At 44.1% G+C, this 18,472-nt stretch overlaps 1 long non-coding RNA gene across 1 annotated transcript in view; it reads right to left on the reverse strand.

Annotated features, from left to right (window-relative positions):
• Window positions 1-4,037: 4,037 nt before the first annotated feature.
• Window positions 4,038-18,472, reverse strand: part of LOC115032760 — a 47,426-nt gene continuing 32,991 nt past the window's right edge. The window contains exons 3-4 of the long non-coding RNA XR_003838359.1: window positions 7,224-7,322; window positions 4,038-5,129 (exon numbers count right to left, since the gene is read on the reverse strand). This is a non-coding gene — a long non-coding RNA (uncharacterized LOC115032760). The remainder of the gene's footprint in view (window positions 5,130-7,223; window positions 7,323-18,472) is intronic.

The raw sequence follows: 18,472 nt of genomic DNA on the forward strand, positions 1-18,472 counted from the left end.
TGGTGTCCTGCTCCTTATTCTAGATGTAAAATCTCTGGAAACGCAGCCTGACAGTCCAGCAGCTGACCAACTGCCCTCATGCACAGCTGGCTCATGAAATTGAGCTTGTTCTTCTCTAGAACCTTCTAGGCTCCACTCATTCCTGTGTGTCAAGGAAACTTATATACAGATCTCCATGAGCACTTGTTTAAGGCTCAAAACAAGACTTCATGCTTAACACATGACCTTTCATGATTTCATCTCATTTGATGTCAGCTGTGATGGTCATTTGTTTCCAATTCATCCTTCAAGAGACTGGTCCCAGGGCTGCATTCTAGCCACTGCATCCCCACTCCTGACCCCTAATAAGGCAGTGCAGGCAGACTTGGATGTCCTGCTTTCACCTGGACTGCTTTGATAGAATACTCTTGACAAAAAGCAACTTAGGGGAATATTGGGATGATGTTTTACGCACCGTGTAAAGATTATCCTTGTATTATTCAAATGCTGATTCCTGTACTGGCAGAAATCTGATCACAGGCCTGTACTTTGGTATTGTCATTATTATGAAACATACCCTGCCTTAGTATTTTGTGAACGGTGTTCTCCATCACTTTCTGATTGGTCAAAAGATTGTTCTCCATCACTTACTGATTGGTCAAATAAAGAGTTGAACGGTCAATAGTTGGGCTGAAGAGTTAAGATGGAACTTTCGGGATGAAAGAGAAGGTCTCAGGTGGGAACTGGAGAGGAGTCACCAACTGGACACGGAAGAAGAAGCAGGTGTCAGGATGAGACTAAGATGGACACGAGGCAGAATATAGAGCAGACCAGTATTATTGGGTTAGAATATTTGGTAATCTTTCCAGCTGTAGTGCTCAAAGTTTAAAATAAATATAAAAGCCTCTGTGTTCTTATTTGGGAGCTCAGGTGATCCCCCAAAAGATAGTTACAGGAGAGTACAGGGTTTATTCTAGCTTACAATACCAGGTCATAGACCACCCTCGTAGGTAACTTATAGTGGCAGGATCTAGTCACATCACATCCATAGCCAAGAGCAGAGAGAGACAAACACATACATGCTCACTTGCTTTCCTGTAGTCATTTCAATTTCTCCATGTCTATAAAATCCAGACTTCCTGCCTAGGGAATGATGCCCTCGAGAGTGGACTGAGCCTTCTCACATCAATCAGCTTCATTAAGACAATCTTGATCTAGGTAATCCCTCATTAAGGCTCTTTCTAGGTAATTCTAGGTTGTGTTAAATTGACAATAAGAACTAAGAGTCACAGTCATTTGCAGATGAAGTTAGCATCTCTCTCATGCCTTTCACTTCAGACATGAGGCCCAAAGGTTCAACCTATCAGACTCTTAGATCCAAAAGTTCCAGGATATGTCAAAGGGACTTCCACAACAGTAAGTTGGTCAAGAGGAACAGGAGGTGGTTTGTAGCCCTCTAGAGCTTGGCCACATTTTGTCACTGGCTTTGAACATGACTCTAGGTGTCAGACATCTACTCCAGCCCCTCATCTCCTGACCTGTTGGACTTGACATTATGGGATTTTCTTGAATAGTGGGTCTGACACCTGTAGGACAACTGTCACCCAAAGAGCTCCATTACATTCATTCACTCTAAGGATTAGAGAATGTGATGGTCCTGTTGTACTGGTTATAAGAACTAAAGTCACCTGTAAGTACATGGCTTCCCTCAGATTCTGTTCTGAGTTGAACAGTGGAAGATTTGTGTCCATTCTAGACCTGTTGAAATTGGCCTTATTTGGAACTAGGGTTGTGGCAAAACTTGTTAGTTAAGTAGCCTTGCCTGTCATTGGCTGAACCCTAAGTCTACTATGGCCAGTGTTCTTAAAGGAAGTAGGCAGGAACTCCATGAGGCAAATGATGCCACAGAGGCTAAGCTGTTCCAAGACCTCCAGCCTCCACCACAGCAAAAGATTTGGTGCCCACTGTTTTAAGCATTGGCTTCACTGTACTCTGTCATAAAGGCCACTTTCCACGACTTTCCGACCTCCCTGAGTCTCCTAACTCCAGCCACTCTCCTCCTGGGGTTGTTCTCCACAGTTTGTTCTCACCAGCCTGGGCCTCCCCTCCAGGGCGATATCTGTCAGCATCTTCCAGATGTGCATCTCTGTTATCTGAGAGACCTCAAGACTCTGGCAACAAGTCCAGATTTAGGACTCACTTCTGTCCTGGAACTCTTAACACAGGGGATCTGGGCATTCAGATGTCAACTCTAGGCAGACATGTCAGATGCAAACTTCAGCTGCAGCAGATTTGGGTTTCTGCAGATAACCACTTGTCCGGTAAGGGAGCAGAGGGAACAAACTGTATGGGGTGGGGATGTCAGGCTAAGAGGACTCAGCAAGGGGCACCAGCAGGGAACACATGAGCCATTGGTTATGGCTCTGTGACCTCTGTGTTTGTCAGTCATGCTTCCTCTCCAGAGACTTAAAGTCCTCATACCCGGGTGACATCTAAGACCCAGGGTCAGGTGGAAGGACACAGACATACAGAAGTCACCTTTGCCTCTTTCACTGCGATGGCCTCTGGGAATGATCATGTTGTGTTTGTCTCCACCATGTGAGACATGTGCCTATACTGAAGAAAGAGGAGAGGGCAGATGTGGACAGATGCTGGTAGGCACGGGCAAGCCTGGGAGATGATGGCTCCCACCTCTATACTTGTAAGGAAAGGAGAGTTCATCTACACTGTGTTTAGAGGAAAATCTCCTCACTAAAATGATGCATTAGAACATAGTCTCTGCAAGTTAGGGTTGCATTCCCCATTTTATTCAGCATTCTCCCTTTTTAGCTCTGTGCTCCCCCCTCCCCTTCCCTCTAGGAAATACCTATAAATCCCTAACTTTGTCCAATCCGTACCTCAGAATGTGACTGTACGTGAAGATAGGGTCTCTAAAGTGATGGGTCTTCTACTGCTTTCCAACCCACTATGCTCTGTGAGAGGTGGCAGGGAGGCCCCATGGGAACCACTCTCTTCACAACTTGATCTGGGACTTCTCAATTCTCCTGGCCTCCAGAATTTGGAGACTAGAAACTCTGCTCTCTGAACCATCCATTCCGTGTTGTTAGACACAGAAGCTTTAAGAAATGAATCATCTCTCTGTCTGTTCCATCCCACAACTTTACCACCGCCACCACCACCACCACCACAGCTAACCCACACACACCATCATATCCACCACCAGTTTCTGTAGCACTAAGAGCCAGAGACCGTCTCAGGAGCCAGCCACTGGGCTCTGTGCCAAGTAAGTCACCAACTTGTGGTAAAGCTGTAATGAACTCACTTCCCCTCTGTGGGATTTATTTCTCTTCAAAAAATGGGCAAGACATGAACTGATTTATATGAGGAATAAACTTAGCTCAGATGGGAAACAGAGTGTGATATGGGGCAAGAATCTCTCTATAAAGAGATTGTGTGCTAAGAGGTTAAAGGTATATTTAAACACATGAACACCCAGTAGAAACACTTTCTTTCTTTTGAACAATGAGCAATACCCAATAACTTAAACCAAACATTAAGATTCTAAATATTTTATATTTGGGTCCACTTCAGACCTAGGCACAGTGGCATGGCACTCCTGTCCAGTGCCAGTGGGAGGTGGGATTTCATGACCGTGTGTGATCAAGGAGAACAAAGAGCATGAGCAGAGGGTCTTCTCTCAGTCAGACATGGCTCACATAGACCTCTTCCTTTGTGACTCCAGCAAGGAAGATAAACACAGCCAGCATGGTAGTAACTAGTAGGCTGGGTCTAAATTCACATCAGTCTAGTTCAAAATCTATTTTCTTCTATTGCATTATGATACCAGGTATTGTCTTAGGAATTCTGGGTAATTCTAGGGCAGAGATTTGTACTAGCACTAAGTGGGGGTAGGAATTATGGATCTAGAGACCTACTGAGGGGGTTAGAGAGATGGCTCAGAAGTTAAGAACACTGTCTGCTCTTCTAGAGGTCCAGAGTTCAATTTCCAGCAACCACATGGTGGCTCACAACCATCTGTAATGCAATCTGATGCCCTTTTCTGGTATGTCTGAAGACAGCTACCATGTACTCATATACATAAAATAAATAAGTAAATCTTAAGAGGCCTACTAATCTTGTGTGGGGAGATCTTGTTATCTTGTAAATTGGGGTAGAATTCTAGTTTCATTTTCTAATGCTATGATAAAATATCCTGACAAAAGCAAACTCAAGGGAGAAAAGGTATGTTTTAGCTCATAATGGTTATAGCCCATCATATCAGGGGAGTCAAGGCAGAATGTACTTCAAACAGCTAATACATCCCTAGGTGAGAGCAGAAAGAGAATGAATGCAGGCATGATGGTACTTGTCATCAGGACCCTTTACACATTACAGTTCAGGACCCCTTTTCTAGGGAGTGGTACTCCCCAGGGTGGGATAGGCCTTCCCATACCAATCGATTTCATTGATACTATTCCCCACAGACATGCCCGCTAGTTAACTTGATATAGACAATTTCCCTTTCCAGGTGATTCTAGGTTGTATTAAATTGACAAAACTAACCATTCTGGCTATGTATAACTATGGCGTCTGGTATGTAGAAGCCAAAGCTAAACATCCTGTGATTCAAAGTACAGCACCCATGATAACCTGGGTAGAAACCCTGTGTTAAAGTGTTAGTATAATCATCTGGCTGAGGGTTAACTCTGCATGAGGATCACATACATACATACTAGGAAGCAACTAAGCCAGAAGGAGGGAAACACCAGGAATGGAACCCACAGCCTAGATGGTGCTACACAGGTACCCTAGTTCTGAACTGAGGCACCATCAGACAGATCACCATCACAGGGGTGACCCAAGGGCATACTGGTTATCTCTGCAATACCCCAAAAAGCTTCTCTGCCCTTGTTCTTGCTCAGGAAGTATTGACTCTTCTTGTCTTCACTAGGATTCCATATGGAAAGAATGGTCTTTAACCCAGCCCTGCCCTTGATGATGGAGATGGGATTTTGAACAGCTGCTTTGAAAGTCTGTACATAACTTCAGGACTTCTTGGAATTTTTAACTTGAGGCTGCATATAGTAAAAGGCCATTCGGTTTTCTTGCTGTTGCTTCATTTCCTACGAAATGCTCCACACTGAATGTTCCTGAAAGTCAACAGACAGGAATGGAAACATGGTAACCTTCACTGAATGGCTCTCTTTTCTTTCAAGCCAGGATTGCCTGTTAGTAACAGGAGTGAAGCAGATGAAGTGAGCTGTGGAGTCCTGCCCTCAGGGGCACTTCCCAAGCCTTCCCTTCATAAGTTCTACAGGATTTTATTGAAGGATTTGAGTCTGTGCCTTTAGAGAATTCTAGCTCTAGTTTTCAACCCCCAAATAAAGAGGCGACCAAGTTTTAAAGGAGACACCTCCCACAGGGAGGACTTACTTGATAACACAAAGTGGCCCAAAAACAGTGTCAAGGAGATGCATGTATAAATACCCAGAGTCAATGGAAATGACTTGGTCTTCAACTACACAGTTGTCTAGTGTCAAGAAAGAGTTCCAACCACGTTGTGGCTGGAGCTTTAGCAACTGCAAAACATTTGTCCCAACTCGCCACTCTCATACCCTACCCCAGAGATGAAGTGACACAGGTTCCCTGCCTACTCCAGAATAACCTTTGGTGCCTTCCAGGAAAACTAGGTATAACTTAGAAGGCCTGTGTGTTCCAGCATGTTGATGAGGAACCGTCTAAAGGGTGAAGTTATATGATTACCCAACCCATAGGGCGTCAATGCTACTACAAATATAAACTGAAGACTGAGGCTGGCAGCTTCACAGCTTGTCTGGCCTCACGCAATGGTTATTTTGTAAAACTTATACAATAAAGAGAAAGGAAAGGCTTGGGAGAAGGCTCAGCCACTTAAGTACTTATCTTTCCAGCAAGAAGATTCTCCAGAATCCATATTATAAAAAAAGAAGGGAGGGAGGGAGGGAGGGAGGGAGGGAGGAAAGGAGGGGGAGAGGGAGAAAGAAAGGAAGGGAGGGAGGGAGGGAGGGATGGAGGGTGGGAGGAGAGGGGGGCCTGTTCCAATCTCTGGCTGTAACCCACTTTTCTTCATCCTTCCATGACCCTCTTGTCCCCTGATCTCACGCAACCATAGTCCAGGAAGTGTCATTCTCACCCTATTTGGAACCAGTGAGTAAGGAAACAGATGCTTGGCAAGTACCTGGGAAGAAAGCAAGGAGAGCACTGTGCCCTGAAAGCAACCACCTAATAAGTTGTTTTAAATTTTTCTTTTTTTCTTCCTGGGCTCGCTGGGCTTGGGTATCAGGAAGATTTGGTAGAAGAAATAAGTGTACACTAGAGCTAACTATTTGACAAGATGGGCCACATCTCATTATAGACATGCTGGAGAAAGGCACACAGCTGCATGGATTATTTTTTTTGATGAATCAAAGGAAGCCAGTCAGGGCCTTTCCTGGGCTCAGCATCTACAAGAATTTTGATACTTGAACAAAGAACTGTTAGATGGTCCAATATGAGTGTGATGCACATTGAAGAGAAACCCACCATTTTATAACCACGAAGTCAGAGTCCACAGCCCTTTGAAAAGGATGGGAGAAAGCCTCGCCTAAGAAAATTCAAGAACAGCTCTGTACGTGAGCATCTGCCCACCCATCCAGTCTGAGAGACAGGGGGAGCAGTGCAGGGAGGAATAGAAGCTTTTTGTCTGTTTGAGTCCCATGTAGGTCAGTAGGAACAACATGACTGTCAGCTAAATGCCGTGTTGATTACATTTTTAGACACAGGATAAAGGATGACCGGGTCCTTACCCATGCTGCCTTTTCAGGTCATCTTTATGATCATAGTCCCAAAGGATACACCAAACTGGAGCTCATTCTGAAAACATGTCCCAACTCACACACAAGCACAGACTGTTCCCATCAGAGCAGAGGGGCTGGGGTGGGGACATGCTTGTATATGTGCTGGGTTGCATAGTGACAAACACTAGATGGGATCAGCCTTGTGTAAAGGGGGATGCAAGCAGTGTGAGCCATCCTCTGTGGAATCTAATGTCATCACAGATGACAAGTTCCCATCGTGGGAGGCCTTCAAGTATAAGCAGAACTTACCAGAGCAGGGTGGTTCCTTTAGTGCGCAAGGAAGGTTTAATAGATCATTTCACAGTAGCTTATATAGGCTTCGAACCTGACACATAGTAGGTATGCAGAAATAGTTTTAAATATACTTACAAATGATTGAGCTACTTGGTGAGTGGCGACTGAGTTGACCAGGAAGCCAAACCTCCTCTGGTGCCTGGAGGGCTTTCGTTTGCCTCTTCACCTCTGTAGCTACCATGAAGATCAAATTAAAGGAAACTTTATGTTGTGAAGTTTTGATGAATGGATACAGCTGTACTTTGAAAGAAAAATAGACAGTGCCACAAAGAAACCAGATTGCCTCATTCCCAGCCCTACATGCAAGTCTTAGGATGACTATCATTCTCTTCATAACAGTTCTGACAAGAAAGGGACCCCCAAAGAATTTGGCTCTAACCCTTTCAAGGAAAAGACATGGAAGTCTTCAAAGGCAGATAAAGTAATTTATATTTATACGGAGTCAGAAAATTCTCTCTCTCTCTCTCTCTCTTTTCTCCCTAGTTCCCACAATTTAGATTGTTAAAAGAACCATATTACAAAACAAAACACTCTAAATAGAGGAAATCAATCTTAGTTCAGACCTTGTTTAAAGAAATCATTTCAAATCCCACACAAGAAAAACATACACAGACCCTGATAAACGCCTGGGAAGCCAGTGTGCCTGGGAAGAGCGTGGAGCCAGAGGGACAGGGCAGAAACACAAGAGTGCTGAGCAGAAATTTGCAACCGTCTTCTGATGCCTTTGGTAGTAGCAGGGCAACCTGGCAGGAGAGCTCCGGTTTTGTCCAGACTAGATGGGCATCCAGGCTCAGTGAGGTTGACAGAGGAGAGAAGGCTCTGAAGCTTCCTGGAGTTGGTAACAGGACCCAGAATCAGGAGGTCAAAGGATATGGATTAGAAGCCTTTAGGGAGCCTTGGCAATTTTCTGGAAAAAAAAATTAGTGGTGGGAACAATTATAGAGAGACCTGAGGTCATGTCCTTGTTCCCACCTACGTGAGACCTTGGTCTGTCTACCTGTCATACAGTTGAGGATCTCATCCTCTGTGGGGAGAAACATATCCAACCTTCTGTGTGAGTGAGCGCTCCTGCTATGAGCCACTGAGACTCTGGATAAGTTAAACCAAAGAGATTTGGGTAGAGGATGCCAGGAGTTTGCATAAGGACAGCAGCTGGGGAAGAAGCAGAAGATTTCTCAGGATCAGGCACAAGCAGGACACACAGCAGCCTGGTCCTGCCTGGCCTGTCCAACATTGCCAACCAGGAACTGCAGCCCACCCTTGTGCTTCCTGCTGTGTTGTGACAACAGGGAAGGCCAGCTGATGTTGTCTATTGGTCTTGGTTGGTGTGGATTTCCAACAAGAGCACACACACACACACTCTGCAAGTCATTTGCTCTCTCACAGAAGATATGAGAGAAAGGAAGGGGTGTTAAATATGAACAGTGATAAAATAATCATCAGATGCTGCCCCGTTAAGGAAGCCAGAGATAATCCACTTAGTCCCTCAGTTCAATATTTTGCTAATCAAATGAACCAACAAGAAAGATAGATGTCTAATAGAAACAACAATTTAGGCTGGATATGGTGGCACCTGCCTTAATCCTCCATTTTGCAGGCAGAGGTAGATGGATTTCTGTAAGTTTAAGGGCAGCCTGGTCTACAAGATGAGTGACGGGATATCTAGGGCTATACATAGTGAGACCCCCATCTCTATATAAATAAATAGTAAATTTCTCTCTTTTAGGCTATTGTATTATGAAATAATTTGTGAAAGCATGTAATCATATTATTTATTTATTTTTAGTTAGTTAATTAGGGTTTTTTGTCTTTTTTTTTTCCTTTTCCTTTTTTCTTTTTGGCATAATTTTGCTGCATAGCTCGGGCTGGCCTTGGAGCCATTTTCTCCTGCCTTTGCCTCCTGAGTATGTGAGTATTGTGAGTATGTATACCACCAAGCATAACTGAAAGGCTAATAATTGATTTTCTATTAGGCATCTTGGTGTGGTATGTGTGTACTGTGCACAGAAGAGGGACTCAATCAAGTGGGGTGTGTATGTGAGTGTGTGTGTGTGTGTGAGTGTGTGTGTGTGTGTGTGTGTGTGTGTGTGTGTGTGTGTGCAGGGCATGCATGCCATGGTACATGTATGGGAGTCAAAGAACAACCTGGGATGTCCGTACTCACCTTTCATCTTGTTTGGGGCAGGGACATTTTTTTTTTGTTCACTACCACATATGGCAGGCTAGCTGGTTCGAGCTTCCAGGGGGCTCTCCTGTCTCTGCCTCCAGCCTCCCAACAGGAACACTGAGGCTACAGACACATGCTACTACATGCAGCTTCATGTGAGTTTGGGAGATTTGAATGCAGAGACTCACACTTATACATCAAGTACTTTGCCACTGAGCCATGCCCCCAGCCCCTCCACTGGCAGTTCTTAAACAGAAAACCAAAGAATGTCTCCTTTTACATCTGTGCATCTGGCAAGAATTTTAAAGCTCTGATAACATCAAGTGTTGGTGAAGACGTGGAGCAAGGAGAACTCAATTAGATTGCTGCAAATACACACAACCACTTTGGAGGACAAAGTTGCCAATATCTAACAATGTTGAAAATGGATCTACTCTATGAACCAGATGTCCCATTCCCGAAATACATGTATATATTTAGAGGTCTAGTGAATACACCGAAGCCCACGCACAGGCACGGGTGACTCACAGACAGCTTAGAGCCTCTGTGTATCCTTGCAGGATCTTTCTGCAAAGGCATCCAGTTGCACAAATAGTCACAGATAAGCAGGGATGTTTATTTTCTAGGATTTTTTTTTTGAGTGGGGTGGACAAAATGGAACGCATCTGTCCTTTAGATTTTCCATGATTTTAGAAGATGTTCTAACTCTCACTAACAGACTGGGACGTGATTGTAGTTACAGTGTGCACGTGGTCAAGAGCATCGCACAGGTTTACATTCACATGTGTGTGGTGGCCAGCAGGAAATCTTGGATGTCATGTCTCAAGAGCTATTCACTTTTAGAAGCATTTTTGTAGATTATTTTATGTGAGGGTTTTGCCTGAATGTACATCTGTTGTACCACGTGTGTGATGACTATGGAAGTAAGAAAGGGGCATAGGATCTCTTGGAAGAAGAATTACAAATAGTTGTGAACTTCCATGTGGATACTGGGACCCAAACCCAGGTCCCCTTTGCAGCAACCAGTATTTTTAACTGCTGAGCCATCTCTCCAACTATCCCATTTGTAATTTAGACAGTCTCACTATGCAGCCTTTGCTTGCCTGGAGCTTGCTACATAGATCAGGCTGGCCTCAAATTCACAGAGATCTGCCTGCATTTGCTTCTGCCTTTGTCCCTGAAGTGCTGGGATTACAGACACACAAATGGCTTAGTCCTGTTTTAGGAGGGCACAGAGAACCTTTTTCTGGGACCTGGAGTATACCAATAAGGTTAGGCTGGGTGACCAATACACTACAAGGATCCTCCCACTTCTTCCTCCCTTGCCCTGAAAGTGCAAGTATGCACCACCACTCCTGCCTTTTTACACACATTCTGGAGAATGAACTCAGGTCCCCAAGCATGTGTGGCAAGCAATTTACAAAATAATAATAATAATAATAATAAATCATCTCTTTGACTCCTTCTATTTATAATTTAAAGGTAAAAATAATCAGTAAGAAATGACCAGTCCTAGACATGAATTATAGATAAGGATGTGTATGGTAAAGCACAGGCTGCTCCAGTCATGGTGAGCAGCTGTCTATCCCAGCTCCCACCCGTGGGAGGGAAAGAGGTGAAGCATCCCAAAGGGAGTCTGGCATCCCATCTTCATACCCCCTTAACTGGTTTTCAGGGCTCCCCACCATAGCCCATGCATCTTTACAACTTAACTACTTGTCTGAGTTAGAGTTTCTACTGCTATGAAGAGACACCATGGCCGTGGCAACCCTTATAAAGGAAAATGTTTAATTGGGGCTGGCTTACAGTTCAGAAGTTTAGGTCATTGTCATCATGGTGTGAAGAATAGGGGCATGCAGACAAACATGGTGCTGGAAAGGAGCTGAGAGTTCTACATGTGGATCTGAAGGCAGCAGGAAGAGAGAGTGAGCCACTGGGCCTGGCTTGAGCTTTTGAAACCTCAAAGCCCACCCCAGTGATATACTTCCTCCAACAAGGCTACCCTTCTTAATTGCACCACTCCTTCTGAACCTGTGGGGACCATTTTCATTCAAACCACCAAACAAAGGGAGTATTCATTGAGGGTAAATGCTCCTGACAATGCTAGAAACATGAAGCTGAACCATGGCTATGGATGTCCAAACACTGTGTCTCTTCCAAGCTTAAACCTCCTACTCATTGCCTTTGTCTTTGGTTAATCGCTATATATTGCTTCCAGACCAAACATCTATTAGATGTTTTAAACTCCTGAGCTCCATGATAGATGGAGAGGATTGAGAGAGAAACTGCATAAACTCCAGGGCATTATACAGTCCAACTACAGGGGAGACAGAGAAGAAGCAGATGGTAAGGTACCTATTACCTGCTGAGTTTGCATTCTTAGCATCATGAATGTATCCCTTCTGTTTCACTGCCAAGTATCATCCCTTAATACTTCATGCTGGGCTTCCTGTCTCAACACTCTTCCTTCCTACACATCTGCCACAGACTTCCAGATGTAGAAATCCTAGAACGCCATCTTGTCTGTAGGAAAATACTATAAGGTCTTAAGTATACCCATGCTCTGTCCCTCCATGGTACTACAGATGCCACTTTATGCTGTTTCCTTCTATGTTGTGTTCTTTACTGAGGCTAGGTTTTGCGTGTGCTGCAGCATCAAACTGCAATGCCTTTTCTATCTTAGAATCATCCTATAGCCTGATACAGAAATTGCATAAGGCCCATTCTCCCTATAGCATCTCCCTGAGCCCATCTCTACAGGGACCAACCATGTTCCCAATTGCAGCTACCATGTCAATGGCCCTGCATAACATATGCTCTGCCTCGTCTGCTAGATACTGTACAGTATCCCAGAGTCTATCCACTGCCTCAGGTGACTCCTGTTTATATCAAGTTGACAAAAACTATCACAGCTACATTTGACAATGAATCCCTTGGGCATGAGCCTCAGGAATGAGTAGGTCCCCATGGCCTGTTGCCCAGCTCTCTAAGAACTCCTCCAGGTTTCCATGGAGACACTTCTAGGATCAAGAATTTATGCTAGAAGATGACTATTTCCAAACAAGCCACTGTATCTTTTCATAAATGTCACCTATATCCTCCCAAAGACTCTGTTCCATTGCCTTATGCTGCAGGTGAATAAGTCAAAATCCAGGAGGCCACATAGGGAGACATTGGTCTAACAAAGAACAGAACCCTTGTCTCCTGTTATCACCACTGTGTCTTTAACAGGGGATGTGGGCGGGTTGGAGTGGTAGGGTAGAGTGGGGAGGGAGTCGGAGGTGGGGATCTAAAGAAACATAAGACAGCAAGCACCACGTTCATAGACGAGCTCAGCATTAACACGCTTCTTTCCCTCTGAAAGTTAAACGAGGACAATAATGCCTTGCCTGCTTCCCTCCTAGAGGTGTTTTGAGGATTTCTGAGATAATGTGTGTGACAGCTCTTTGAGAAGCATAAAGTGCTGTAGAAACACTGGAGCCTATTATAGCCAAGCCTCTACTGAGTCACATGGCAGCAGCAGCAATTATTATTATTTTTTTTAACTGTAAAAAAGAATGAGGCAGAGTCCTTCCTGAGAGAGGCTTCTAACACCTTGAACATAAGGAAATCCTTCCCCAACAGAGTCAGCTCCAAGCTAAACAGGGGAGAATTGTTTGCAAGGAGCTCTCATTTCCTCCTCCCTCCCCCTCCCCCAGGCAGAGTATTCAACCGGGCACTAATTTCACTTTATAAATGGAAACTGAATCACTGCATTCCAGGCTGGAAAATGATTGGAAATGAGAGTATGTCTGAGGTCAAGACCTAGCCACTTCCTCTTTGGACAGGAAGTAGACTCTCCAAATGGTTCTTGCAGGACCTCTGATGATAAAAGGCCTGCTTTGGCCCTGAGCTGGGGGAGCTCTATGGTGTTTTCAAATCACACTTTAAAGGGGAGAGGGAAAAAAAAAGAAAAACCCGGATGTCCCTCTCTAAACAGGGATGTCAGTTCAGGAAGGAGGGGCTGGACAGCTGCCTTTTTGCAGGCAGTTGTCGACAGCATGAGAATTGTTTGAAATCTGTTATAAACACAGGCATAGAGTTATGGTGAGTCAGGGAGAGGTGCTGAGCCTCTGCAAGGATGCACAGGGTCTCTCAGGGCGTCCAGGCCTTGCTCCGCACAGCTGGCTCTTCCATGACTCTAAAGATACCCAATATTTGGGCATATGGAGGACACAGCTAATTTGTCCCAGCTCCCTGTTGGACATAATGACATTAGTAATGCTATGGACCAGAATCTGAAAATAAAGAGAAACATTTGGTGGCTTCTCCCATCTACCACGTGTGGCAAGGAATAGAAAAAAAAAATCATGGGGAAGATTCCTGGAAGGTCATTTAGATGGGATCCGACAAGGCTTCAAGGAAAAAGCCTTCAGGAGCCTGGAAAAGAAGTTTGTGTGATCAAAAAGGAGAGGCACAAGATTTGGCAGAGAGCAAACTGGCACGAGTGTGGTTGGGAGGCTCCTGAAGACTAGATGTGGGAATTTCTGATCAAGTTACTCAGTCACATGGAATCGCTACTTCCAATCCTACAACCTGGGCATAGTACTCCATGTTGGCTTGGAAAGCTGAATTTGGGCCCTAAATATCTACTGTCCAAGTCAAAAAGATTGAGCAGCCCCAGTCTTGAAAATATCTAGATCTTAATAAGAAAGAAAGCCAAGACACTTTTTTTCCCCTCATTGTAGGATGAGAGAACACAAACTGTAAAACCCATACAGAATGCATCACCAAAGGCAGCCACTATTAATATGTTGGCATTTTCTTCTTGATTTCAAGTTAATTTTTAATACTCATCATCCTTTGTATTTCTAGTATTGCAGAATAATTTTTCAAGTATTGGGTGACTTAAACAATCTCCATTTATTATCTCAGACTTCTGAATCCAGGAAGGCCCACCTAGGTTGTCTGCCTAGATTTTACAGTCTAGAAGTCAGGGAAATGTCCTTCCAGGTAGCTTGGGCTGTTGTCTCAGAGCTGTTCTGTTTCTGTAAGCTGTACAGCCAGGGTCTCTGTATCCATCCAATGTCTCTTATGTCATAGAAGCTTCTCTGCCTTAGAGTTCATCCCCTTCAATCCAGCACAGTTGGATCAAGTTCTCCTTCTGCTCTGAAGCCCCTGACTCTATTACCAGCTAGAGTGAATATTTAGATTCTAATTGGTTTGGGTGATTATTTAGGCCCACGTAGACAATCTCTCTTACGTGTTAGGTACTTTTCTCATGAGCAAATACATGACAAGAAACAACATGAGAAAGGAAGCAGTTATTTTTTTTTGACTCACAGTTTAAGACAAAGTATTATGGCAGGGAAGGCATGGCAGCAGGAACCTCAGGTTGCTGGTCATACTGAATCAGGAGGCAGAGAGTGGACAGGAAGTAGGGCCAGGCTACCCACCCTTGAAGCCCACTTTCCCAGTAACTGACTTCCTCCAGCCAAGCCCCACTTCCTAAAGGTTACATAACTCACCCTTCTCAACTTTTATCCCCAGCTGGGGTCCAAGAATACGACGCCATGTGGAGGTCAGTTCACTTTCAGACCACACCACATAGTGTCATGGTGTAATCAGAGCAGTAACAGCAGGTTAAAGTTCATGCGAGGCCATTCTGAAGTTCTGTCTGACACACTCTATATTCAATTCTGTATCTTAATATCGAAATAAAGAAAACAACATTGTCACATTCCTCATTAATTGCTAGAAATTATTTTGGCTTGTTCTGTTGGATTAGATAGCTCTGATTAGCCAATTATTAACTATTTTTAATAGAGCCCATTGTCTTAGCTAGGGTTTCCATTGCTGTGAACAGACACCGTGACCAAGGCAACTTTTATAAAGAAAATCATTTAATTGGGGCTGCCCTACAGTTGCAGAGGTTTAGTCCATTATCATCATCGTAGAAACCATGGCAGCACGGAGGCAGACATGGTGCAGGAGGAGCCAGAGTTCTACTTCTTAATGAGAAGGCAACCAGGATGAGACTGAATGTGTTTCACACTGGGCATAGCTTGAGCGTTTAAGACCTCAGAGCCTGTACTATAGAGTGATACACTTCCTCTAATAAGGTCACACCTCTAACAGTGCCACTCCCTAGGGCCAAGCATTCAAACACATAAATCTATGGGGCTGTACCTATTCAAGCCACTGCATCCCTGCTTATAAACATTTTATCTATTAACAGCTTTACAATGCCTAATGGGGCAATGTAACTGGGCTAAGGAAGACTGGTAACTGGAGAAACATTTACATCTAGGAACGCAGATGAGTCTAGCATTTGTTTTGTCAGATAGAATAAAGGTGGTCTGCCCCAGCTAATGTGGGTGAACACCGTCCAATCCACCAAGGACCCGAGTAGACAAATAAAACAGGAAAAAGATTTTTGAGGTGGGACACCCATCTTCTCTTGTCTTCAGATGTCAGATCTTCTGGGCCTTTGGACTTCAGGTCTACTACCAGTGTTCCTATATCTCTTTCCACCAGTTCCTATGTCTTCAGACTCAGACTTCAGACTGGATCATATCACTGGGTTTCCTGCTTCTCTGGTTGAAAGGCAGCAGGCTGTAGAACTGGGTCTCTACAACTGTAGAAGCCAGCGTTGTTAGTCTGTATGCCTGTGGATGTGTATAAAAGTTGTTTATATTGTCATGCATTTATCCTGCAAGCAAACACTAAGCATATCCATTCACTCTGGGGAATCACACTCTGAGTCTTGTATTCACACAGATGTCTCAGCCCAAATTGGGAATGGTGGGGGATAGAAGAGCAGTCAGCCACTCTGGAAACAAATTGGGACCCTAGAGGGAATCAGGTGAGAGAACCATTAGTCAACACACTTAGTTACTAAGAGCCCATGCATTCAGCACTTCACAGCTCCGGCAACAAATGCTAAGTCCCTACTGTTTATTTGACATTGTTCTGGATCTGGGGATGCAGACAAATTGTCTTTTCTGTTCTAAAGGAACTCATAGCCTATTAAGACAAACAAATATGGCATAAGCTGAAAGCCCAGCATCAGGTCCTCTGTGGTCTTTTATACTGATCCAGAATGAGCAAAAGAGGAGGTAGTCTTATCTTCCTAGGACATCAGGGGGACAGTAGAGAGGTCAAATAACCATACTAGGTTTTTCTATATTTTAAAACTCAAGGGAAGATTGGTACATTCATGCCACAGTGCACACGTGGAAGTCAGGACAGTTTGCAGAGTCAGTTCTATTCTTCTGCCATGTGAGACTAGAGGGTTATATGTATGTCATCAGGCTTGGCAATGTGAGCCTTCATCCACTGTCCTTCAAGCTGTCCCAAGGAATCTTTACTAGAAAGTGTTATGGGTGTTAATTATATCCCCTCTCCCCACTTCAAGAACACAATATGAACTAATTTGGTGATAGAATCCAGATAAAAAGAGGTCATTAAAATGGGTCCAAATCAAATAGAACTGGTGTTTTTAATCAAAACTTGAACATGTGTGTGTGTTTTGTGTGTGTGTGTGTGTGCATGTACATACATACACATATACATACACATACACCACATATACAAGAGGAGATATAGGCAGTGTCCACAGGCATTCTCCTACAGACAAGGAACCAAAATCTGTCAACATCCACCAGAAGCTAAGATAATGACATGGGACAGTTTGACCCTAAAGTCTTCAAGAAGAACATGTCCCTTCTTTTTCTTTTTTCTTTTTCCTAAGGAAAACACTTTGAAGTCCTGGTCCTTTAATTCTCTTTTGTACATTAGGCCATGAATTCACATGCAATGGGCTCCAGCAACTCTGGCTCTTTTCGCTTAGTCCTCACAAGGTATGCTTCTCTGGGTGGCACAGGCTGGTGCTTCAGCTGCAGCCAGGTGCCCTTCTCTTTGGCTTCCTTTTTCTTCTGATCGTTCTCCTTCACCCACTTCAGGAAGCTGTCCCTGCTCTTTGATGTGCTCAATCCTCACATTGATCCTTTTGGCCAGAATTTTACCCTTAACTTGCTTGTTTACAATGATGTCTATGGCATGCTGGGTGACATTGTAGACTCCTCTGGTTTTGCCGTGGTAACACTTATGGGGCATCTCTTTTTGAACAATGCCCATTCCCTTAATGTCTACAATATCACCCTTCTTGTAGATTCGCATGTATGTGGCCAAAGGAACAACGCCATGTTTCCTAAAAGGCCTCAAGAACATATAGCCGGTGCCTCTCCTCTTTCCCTTTGGGTTTGTCATTTTGTTGAGTTACTGGAAGATGAGTGCCGTGGCCAAAAGTGTCCATATCCTTTCTTAAATCTTGACCTTGGACTTGTATTCTCTGGCACTGGGTCAATATATTTCTGTTGTCTATGCAGTCTTGTTTATGTTCTTTATAAAGTACTGTTGGTAAAGAAATCCAGTAAGTGGTTACAGGGAAAGCCTATTGTGGGACACATTATATGAAGAGAGCTGTCCAGTTTGAGACATAAAGCATGATGGGAAAGGGGAACCTGAGATATGGAGGTACTGGCCTGATTTAGCTAGAAGGTAAAGATCTCAGTCATTTTCAAGGCATTGCCACATTTCCCTCATGTCTGTGTGGAGGACACAGAAAAAAGAAGCAAGGTAGTGAAGTTAATTAAGATGTGTGGGCAAAACTAAGGCAGTAATGGAGAGGGTATGGTCTGGGTCAATGATAAAAAGGCCTAATGGAGGATTGTAAAGAAGGTAGAATCACAGAGCTTGGTCATCAATGGTGTTTGACAAGGAAGGGAGCATGTAAGATGACCTCAGACTTCTGCTTACAACCTATATCAAATCCATCATTTTTCCAACTCAAAAAAAAAAAAATGCACCCTTTGGCCAAGATGAGTTGCCAGGCAGTTATTGCCTCCTCTTGGCAGGAGAGGCAGGAACATCAGTTACTGGGATCAGCGTACACTTGCCCATTTCAAGTTATCTCTCCTAATAACAGCAGTTGTCATCCCTCTCCAGAAAGAGGACGTGATGACTGTCATTTGACCTCCACAGCCTGGTGTTTCCATGGTCACTGTCTTGGGAGCTGCCAGGAAGTTCTGTCAGGAAACTCCCCTTTGGAAGTGTTTTGTTTTCATTGCAGTTTGTTTCTTCCCCTCCAAGGATGCTCTCCCAAATGGGGCAGAGC

This window comes from Mus caroli, chromosome 12 (genome assembly GCF_900094665.2).
Source record: "Mus caroli chromosome 12, CAROLI_EIJ_v1.1, whole genome shotgun sequence".
In the NCBI taxonomy this organism is placed as follows: Eukaryota; Metazoa; Chordata; class Mammalia; order Rodentia; family Muridae; genus Mus; species Mus caroli.